This window comes from Cebus imitator, unplaced genomic scaffold, assembly GCF_001604975.1.
Source record: "Cebus imitator isolate Cc_AM_T3 unplaced genomic scaffold, Cebus_imitator-1.0 Scaffold69, whole genome shotgun sequence".
NCBI classification, from domain to species: domain Eukaryota; kingdom Metazoa; phylum Chordata; class Mammalia; order Primates; family Cebidae; genus Cebus; species Cebus imitator.
The window spans coordinates 2,164,200-2,173,647 of NW_016107384.1; the positions used below are offsets into that span (position 1 = coordinate 2,164,200).

At 49.4% G+C, this 9,448-nt stretch overlaps 1 pseudogene; it reads right to left on the reverse strand.

The window, feature by feature from the left end:
* Positions 1-2,649: 2,649 nt before the first annotated feature.
* The window catches only part of LOC108306064, an 8,585-nt pseudogene continuing 1,786 nt past the window's right edge, over positions 2,650-9,448 (reverse strand).

Below are 9,448 nucleotides of genomic sequence, written 5' to 3' on the forward strand. Positions count from 1 at the left end.
TTTGTGAGGCCCAGCCCTGGCAGAGGTCTTGGAGGGACCAGCCAAAGCCTGCCTTTCTCCGCCTCCTGCCTTCATCATTGCAATCCCATGAGCCAGGGGGGCACAGGCAGCTTGCACTGTGGAACTTCAGGAAAAAGGAGGCATTGATGCCAGGCCCACAGAGGCACAGAGCTCTTCCTTGGCACCTGCTGTGTGGACAAAGGCCTGGCCAGTGTGTGGAGTCCAGGGTCCTGTGGTGCCTTGGGCCCTGCCTGTGTGAGTCGCTGCCTGCAGGGCCTCCCGCACCCTGTGGCCGCATCGCCTCCTGACCACTGCGGGCAACGGACGAGCTCTCGTGTAGGTGTGCACCCTGGGCTGTCTCTCCAGCTTACAAGAATGGCCCCCTTTCAGGTCATTGTCTTGAGCTGTCTAGACCCATCCACAGTTTTAGCACAGGGCTCTAAGGAGTTAAACATGCCGTGAAACATGCCCCACTTCCCAAGATATAATTAGACCACAGTCCTCTCCCTGGGGGAGTGTGCGTGTGTGTGTATGTGTGTGTGTGTGTGTGTGTGTGTGAGAGAGAGAGAGAGAGAAAGAGAGAGAGAGAGAAAGACAGAGGGAGGGAGGGAGGGGAAGGGAGGGAGATGGAGATTGGCTGAGGGCCTGCCTCCGGCTCAGGGCTTGTCACCCATGAGCAGCTTGGCTCCCTGCCATGCTCTCTCGCCTCTTGCCTCTTGCCATTGGCAAGATAAACGGAGGAAGGCTCCTGCGGAGCAGGCAGACAGGCAACGCTGCTTAGAGGGAAGCTGGCCCAGAGGCCCAGGTCTACCTACCCTTCACTGTCCTGGCTCGGCGACTCTCCTCACCCTTTGCTGCAGGGCTCACCCATCCCCACTGGATTAGGCTGTGTCCCCGAAAGGCCAGTCGGGGACATTTTTCCTCTTGGTATTTGGGCATGCTCACCTGTGGACTGTTTTTGAGAACAAATTTTAAGCATTAATAGCCTTTTTTTCCTGATAAAGTAATAGAGAAAAACATTTTTTAAAAAAGAGAGTAAATCTCCCTGATTTGTTTTGTTTTGAGGTGGCTCTGTCGCCCAGGCTGGAGTATACTGTTGTGATCTCAGCTCACTGCAGCCTTGACTTCCTGGGCTCAAGGGATCCATCCTCCCACCTCAGCCTCTGGGACTAAAGGCGTGTGTTGCAACACTCAGCTAATTTTGTTTAGTTTTTGTAGAGACGAGGTCTCACTATGTTATCCAGGCTGGTCTCAAACTCCTGAGCTCAAGCAATCCCCCCACCTTGGCCTCCCAAAGTTCTGAGATTACAGGCAGGAGCCAAGGTGCCTGGCCTATTGTTAGTTTTTTAGAGTGTGATTGTAGTATTAAGTCACATTTTTATTTTTGTTTATTAAAGAAGGTGGGGGAGGGAAAAAGAGAAAAGGGGTAAACTATATTTTTATTATTTTATTTTATTTTTGAGATGGAGTCTCTGTTGCCCAGACTGGAGTGCAGTGTTGCCATCTCGGCTCACTACAACCTCCACCTCCCGGGTTCAAGTGACTCTCCTGCCTCAGCCTCCCAAGTAGCTGGGATTACAGGCATCCACCACCACACTTGGCTAATTTTTGTATTTTTAGTAGAGACAGGCTTTCATCTTGTTGGTCAGACTGGTCTCCTGATCTACCCACTTCGGCCTCCCAAAGTGTTGGGATTACAGGCGTGAGCCACCATGCCCAGCCATATTTTATCTTATTTTTTTGAGACGAGTCTCGCCCTGTTGCCCAGGCTGGAGTGCAGTGGCTCACTGCAACCTCCTCCTCCTGGGTTCAAATGGTTCTCCTGCCTCAACCTCCCGAGTAGCTGGGATTACAGGTGGCCGCCACCACGCCAAGCTAATTATTTGTATTTTTAGTAGAAACAGGGTTTCACCGTGTTAGCCAGGCTGGTCTCCCACTGCTGACCTCAGGTGATCCGCCTGCCTTGGCCTCCCAAAGTACTGGAATTACAGGAGTAAGCCACGGCTCCCGGCCAACCCTGTCTTTGAGTTCGACTGATTTGCTAGAGTGCCTCACAGAACCCAAATAAACACTTTACTTATATAGGTTTATGATAAAGGATATTACAAAGGATACAGATAAAGAGATTCGCAGGGCCAGGCACGTGGAAAGGGGTGTGGGGCTTCCGTTCCCTACCTGGTCACAGCACCCTCCAGAAATCTCCATGTGTTCGGTTATTTGGAGGCTCCCTGGATCCCATATTTTTGGTTTGTATGGAAGCGTCATTACATAGGCGTGATTGATTAAACCGTGGCCATTGGTGATCAACTTGACCTTCAGCCCCCCTTCCTTCCCTAGAGGTTGGGTGGGGGTGGGGGTGGGGCTGAAAGTCCCAACCCTCTGATCCTTCCGGTCTTTCCAGTGACCAGTAAGCTGCTAGACGTAGCCAGCCATCAGTCAACTCATTAGTATACAGAAAAAGGCACTTTAGAGATTCTAGGATTTTAGGAGCTATATGCCAGGAAACCAGATGAAGATCAAATGTGTGTATATATATGTGTATATATATATATATATGTGTGTGTATATATATGTGTATATATATATATATATGTGTGTGTATATATATATGTATATATACATATATATATATATATGCATTTTGTTTTAAAAGAAGTAAGCCAATATTTCCTTGTTTTGCAAATAAAGCTGGCTGAGTTGGTTGCTTTTTGGTGATTAGTCAAGGACACGAAATCCCATATCCTCATCCAACTCCTCCGACTCCTCCTTGGCATCAACCTTAGCTGGGGCTGCCGAAGCAGCAAAAGCAGCCTTGGTAGTGGTGGCCACAGGGGCAGCAGCCACAAAGGCAGATGGATCAGCCAAGAAGGCCTTGACCTCTTTAGCAGGTGAGAAGGTGTAATCAGTTTCCACAGACGGAGCCAGGACTTGTTTGTACCCACTGGTGATAGAATAGGGTACTGATACAACAGGTGGGTAGCCAGTCTGCAGACAGACACACACTGGCATCATTGCGGATGCACCTCCAGGAAGCCAGAATGCAGAGTTTCCTCTGTGATGTCAAGCACTTCACGGTTATAGGGGCTGCCACTGTTGAACACCTGCTGGATGAGCAGCCCAAAGAAGGGAGAGATGTTGGTGTGCTCAGCAATGTGGCTTTGCTGGCTCCCACTTTGTCTTCAGTCTGATCAGCTGCACATCACTCAGGATGTCATTGGTGCCCCTGGAGATTTTGGTGGTAATGCCTAAAGCCTAGAAAAAGGAAAGCTTCCTTTTTTTTGGAAGACTCAGTCTTGCTCTTGTCCACCAGGCTGGAGTGCAATGGAGCGATCTTGGCTCACTGCAACCTCCGCCTCCCAGGTTCAAGCAATCTTCCTGCCTCAGCCTCCCAAGTAGCTAGGATTACAGGCGCCCACCACCAAGCTCTGCTAATTTTTATATTTTTAGTAGAGATGGGGTTTCACCATGTTGGCCAGGCTGGTCTTGAACTCCTGACCTCAGGTGATCTACCAGCCTCAGCCTCCCAAAGTGCTGGAATTACAGGCGTGAGCCACCACGCCCGGCCAGAAAAAAGAAATCTTCTTGGGCCGCAGACCAGTGTTCTGGGCTGGCACAGTGACTTCACATGGGGCAATGGCACCAGCATGGGCAGCAGCTGGCACCTTATTGGCCAGGAGCAGGTCCCTGATCTCAGTGAGGTCCTCCTTGGTGAACGAAAAGCCCACATTCCCCAGAATAGGAGGCAACAGTTTCTCCAGAGCTGGGCTGTTTCCCAGGTGTCCTTGCGCATCATGGTGTTCCTGCCCATCAGCGCCATGGCCTTCCTTTGGAGGGACACACAGATCTGTTTTGTCTGCTTGGAGCCCACCGTGCCTGCTCCCACGATGAGACATTTCAGATAATCATCCAAAAGCTGGATGATCTTACGGAAGTAGTTGGATTTCCAGGTCGCCCTGTCTTCCCTGCACATCATGGCGTGCATCAGGGATTGTCACACAGGGTTTAAACACAATGTCACTTCCACGAGGATGCCTGGTGAGCGAAGGCCCAAATATATATTTCACAATATCACAATTGCCTGTGAACTGATAACGACGCTGGAGATTGTATCTGTTTTAATATTGTATCTAAATACTTTTTTAAAAACACCTTAGAAGACAACCACTTGGCAATAACCGCTGTTGACATCTTGGGACATTTGTTACTCAAATCTGTCATCTGAACCCATTTCCTATGTTTAGGGGATGGACTGACTTGAAGCACAAATGCAAGACACTCTCTTTCCCTTGTGTGACGTCTGACCAAGGCTGTCCAGACCTTGAATCAGACGCTAATAATGGGAAGGCCTGTATGTAGTGCCTTCTGGGCACAGCATGAGGGGCTGCGGGGTCGGCTGTAGGGGTGAGCTCAGGGGATCTCTCTTGCTCTCCAAGTAAGCTCAACATTCTTAGGGTTCCCTCAAATCCTTTTCACAAATCTCTTTTCTGTTTTGCTTTTTTGTTTTTTTAGGTGGAGTCTCATGTGCGATCTTGACTCACTGCAACATCTGCCTCCCAGGTTCCGGTGATTCTCTTGCCTCAGCGTCTCTCCCAAGTAACTGATTACAGGTGCCCACCACACCAGCTAATTTTTTTTTTTTTTTAGACAGAATCTTGCTCTGTCACCCAGGCTGCAATGGCATGATCTTGGCTCACTGCAATTTCCGCCTTCCGGGTTCAAGTGGTTCTCCTGCCTCAGCCTCCCAAGTAGCTGAGATTACCAGCGTCTGCCACCACGCCCAGCTAATTTTTTTGTATTTTTAGTAGAGATGGGGTTTCACCGTGTTAGCCAGGCTGGTCTCAAACTCCCAACCTCAGGGGATCCACCTGCCTCGGCCTCCCAAAGTGCTGGGATTACAGGTGTGAGCCACCATGCCTGGCCAACTTTTTGTATTTTTATTTTTTATTTTATTTTATTTTTTTTTGAGACGGAGTTTCGCTCTTGTTGCCCAGGCTGGAGTGCAATGGCGCGATCTCGGCTCACCGCAACCTCCGCCTCCTGGGTTCAGGCAATTCTCCTGCCTCAGCCTCCTGAGTAGCTGGGATTACAGGCACGCGCCACCATGCCCAGCTGATTTTTTGTATTTTTAGTAGAGACGGGGTTTCACCATGTTGACCAGGATGGTCTCGATCTCTTGACCTCGTGATCCACCCGCCTCGGCCTCCCAAAGTGCTGGGATTACAGGCTTGAGCCACCGCGCCCGGCCAACTTTTTGTATTTTTAATAGAGATGGGTTTTGTCATGTTGGCCAGGATGGTTTTGCTGACCTTAAGTGATCCACCCACCTCAGCCTCCCAATGTGCTGGGATTACAGGCATGAGCCACCATGCCTGGCCCACAAATCTCTTTTCTGTCCAAAGTATCCAGCATTAGTTTCTTCAGCTTATAACCAATAATCTTGGTGGGGAGAACATGTTGGCATGATTGTGTGTTTATTGGTAGGACTGCACTATTCTTTCTTTCTTTCTTTTCTGGAGACAGAGTCTCACTGTCACCCAGGCTGGAGTACAGTGGTGTGATCTTGGCTCACTGCAACCTCCACCTCCCTGGTTCAAGCAATGCTCCTGCCTCAGCCTCCCGAGTAGCTGGGACTACAGATGTGTGCCACAACGCCTGGCTGATTTTTTGTATTTTTAGTAGAGATGGGGTTTCACTGTGTTAACCAGGATGGTCTTGATCTCTGGACCTTGTGATCCGCCCGCCTTGGCCTCCCAAAGTGCTGGGATTACAGGCTTGAGCCACCGTGCCTGGCCTAATTTTTATATTCTTAGTAGAGACAGGGTTTCACTTTGTTGGCCAGGCTAGTCTCAAACTCCTGAGCTAAAGTGATCCACCCACCTTGTCTGGGATTACAGGCAGGAGTCACCGGGCCAAGCCAGAATTCTCTCGGTGCTGAGCTTTCCCCTTCTGCTGAATAGCAAAACACAAGGAGGGACGTTTGCGGGATGCAGCCCTCCTCCTTCCCTCATTCTCTTCCAGCTAGTGCTGCCACTGGAACAAGGCTCTCTCCTTCCCTGCCTTTCCCACCAGTGGTAGAAGACAAGGACAGTGTCTATAATAAAAAGCCTCCTTTCTGCATTACAAAGGCAGGATAGGGAGGGCTGAGGGCCAGAGGTTCTGCCTGATTTGCTTCCAACTCACAGAGGGCTCCGGGCAAGGCCCCAGGAGCAGTGCTCATCTCTGTTTTTAACCAGGTCAGGCTTCCCTTCTGAGTAATATCCCAGTTACTATCAGAGACCTGCCACCTAACCTACTGCTGACCATAGGAGCAGAGGCTTCTCTCACCTTCCATGACTTGAGGGGACTCCCAGAGGTCCAGGGCCTTCCAGGCTTGCACCTGGGGTGGGCCATGGCAGCCCTCAGTTTCCTGCCTCCGCCTGATGGGTAAGGGCTCAAGGCAGCCTCAAGGCAGCTCCTGTGGGTCAGGGCTGTGCTTAGCAGGTGTTGGAGGCTGGGAAGGGCCTGGGGAAGGGGGCTCCCCTCAGGCAAGGGACAAGGTGAGGGAGGGTCAAGATGGAAGGCTAGATGTTCCAGTTTGTCCTTAGAGGATCTGGTTCCTCAAGTCCTGGTTACCCTGTGAGTAGGGGAACAGGAATTGCTGGCTTGCAGAGAACAACATGCCTACAGGGAGTGCTGTCAGCTGCTCTTCACATTAGTGATAATTAATCATCCTAATCAAAGCTGTCACCTACTGAGCACCTACTATGTGTCAGGCTGTTTGCCAGAGCTTTACAGACATCATGAGTGACAGCTAAGCCTCACAGCCACTCTGCAAGGCAGCTGCAGTCACCCTGCTCTAGAGATGAGGAATTGAGTCTCAGAGAGGTTAAGCAACTAGCCCAGGGTCACATGGTGTAGAGAGTAGGGCCTCCAGTGGGACCCAGGTTGGTCTGAACCACAAATGGAGAGTGATTGACTGCTGTGAAGGCTGCCTCTGCCATGAGAGCCACCCAGGGTGTCTCTGGTTGTTGGCCTTCCCAGAACCCCTTCAGATAGGCCTTGCAGGCATCTTCCTTCTGTACCCATCTCCACCCTAGTGGGTCAGCTGAAAGTGGGCTCAAAGCTTAATCACACAATTACCTCAGCCATGGCTTCCCTGTGGCCTCTGAGGAGGCAGAGTTTTTCTTCTTTGCTGGGGGTTTCTGCTGTTGAAAACCATCCCAGGGCTGGGCATGGTGGCCTACTTCCACAATCCCAGCACTTTGGGAAGCCAAGGTGGGAGGATCGCTTCAGGTCAGGAGTTTGAGACCAGCCTGGCCATCGTGGTGAAACCTCTTCTCTACTAAAAATACAAAATTTAAGGGGACATGGTGGCAGGCACCTGTAATCCCAGCTACTTGGGAGGCTGAGGCAGGAGAATTGCTTGAACATGGGAGGTGGAGGTTGCAGTGAGCCGAGACTATACTACAGCCTGGGCAACAGAGAGAGACTCTGTCTCAAAAAAAAAAAAAAAAATTAGCCAGGCTTGGTGACATGCACCTGGGACCTAGCTACTCAGGAGGCTGAGGTGGGAGGATCATTTAAACCCAGGAGGCCGAGGCTACAGTAAGCCGTGATCGTGCCACTGCACTCCAGCCTGAGTGACAGAGTGAGACCCTGTCTCCAAAAAGAAAAAAAACCCTCTTGGCATAGTCCCCTAAGCTGGGACCAGAGCTGGCTGGGGCCTCTTTGCCAGCAGCCAGTAGGCCTTTCCTTTACTGAAGCCTGGTATATACCGGTTGTATCCTAGTTACCATCAGCGACCTGCCACCTAACCCACTGCTGACCACAGGAGCAGAGGCTTCTCTCACCTAAGGCTATTGCAATGAACTGAATGTTAAGTGTCCCTTCAAAATCCATATGCTGAAATCTGAATTCCCAAGGTGATGGTGTCAGGTGGGGCCTTGGGAAGTGTTCAGGTCATAAGGATGGAGCCCTCATGAATGGGATTAGTGCCCTTATAGAAGAAGCCCCAGCAAACTAGCCTTTCTACCACATGCAGACACAGCAAGAAGGCACCATCTTCAAATAGAAAGTTGGCCCTCACCAGACACAGAATCTGCTAGCATCTTGATCTTGGACTTCCCAGCCTCCAGAACTATGGAGAAATAAATTCCTATTGTTCATAAGCAACCCAGTCTATGGAATTTGGTTGTAGCAGCCTGAACAGTCTAAGACAGCTGTGCTCATGCCATTTCCTGTGGACTTACAGCAACTGTCACTTACTTTTCACACACTCCTATGAGGTATCTTTTCAATTTTTCCTAGGAGGAAATTTTACACAATAGCAACAGTAGCAAATGACTTCTCAGAGTAAAATAAATTTACTTGGTGGTCAGAGCCATGTAAGATTAACACCAGCCGTGCTGGAAAATGGCAGCTGTTGAGAAGCCTTGAACATCTTCAGCAAAATGAGGAGGCTCACCCTGACCAGTTTGGGAACAAAGAGCTTTGGAGCCAAAGGGAGCAGGTTTGAGCCCCAGGAGAGCCACTTTTCTTGGCTCATCACCTCAGACAAGTTACAAAGCCTCACTGAACCTTAGTTTCCACAGTAATGACCCCCTGCAATGACCACATCTGCCTGGCATATAGTCATTGTTTCATAAGTGGCACCTAGTACCATTATTATTCACCCATAGCTGGATTACCTGGGTCCTCTGCAGTGTGAATTATAGTATGATAGGATTGGAGGTAAGGCTGGTCACTGATAGGTGAGATTCTAGAACATGTAAGGCTTTTTTAGCGCACCTTTCCTCCATGCTCCCTGTCCTGTTTAGCAGATCCCCAAGATTGTCATGGGTCCACGTCCTTAACTTTTTTTTTTTTTTTTTTGAGAAACAGTCTTGCACTGTTGCCTGAGCTGGAGTGCAGGCTCAATCTTGGCTCACTGCAACCTCCACCTCCTGGGTTCAAGTGATTCTCCTGCCTCGACCTCCCGAGTAGCTGGGATTACAGGCACCCACCACCACACCCAGCTAATTTTTTGTATTTTTAGTAGAGACGGGGTTTCGCTATGTTGGTCAGGCTGGTCTCAAACAACTGACCTCGTGATCCACCCACCTTGGCCTCCCAAAGTTCTCAGATTACAGGCATAAGCCGCCGCACCCAGCCCCATGTCCTGAATTTTTAACGTTTCTTAATTTATCAAAGTATACTTGACACGTGTCCTAGTCCTCAGGTCTTTAGGCCTAATGACTAGTCAGATTAAGGCAGAAACTACCCCTTTCCACCCCCACGTTTATTTTCTGCATTAACATGACTTTTTTCTTCCATTGTCTTTGGTACAATAACTTTACTATTCCAAGAGACACTTCCCCAGGCAAATAACCTGATTGTTTATTACAGGAATTTCCCAAGAGGCCCATCAATTTTTTTTTTTTTTTTTTTTTTTTTTTTTTTTTTTTTTTTTTTTTTTTTTTTTTTTTTTTTT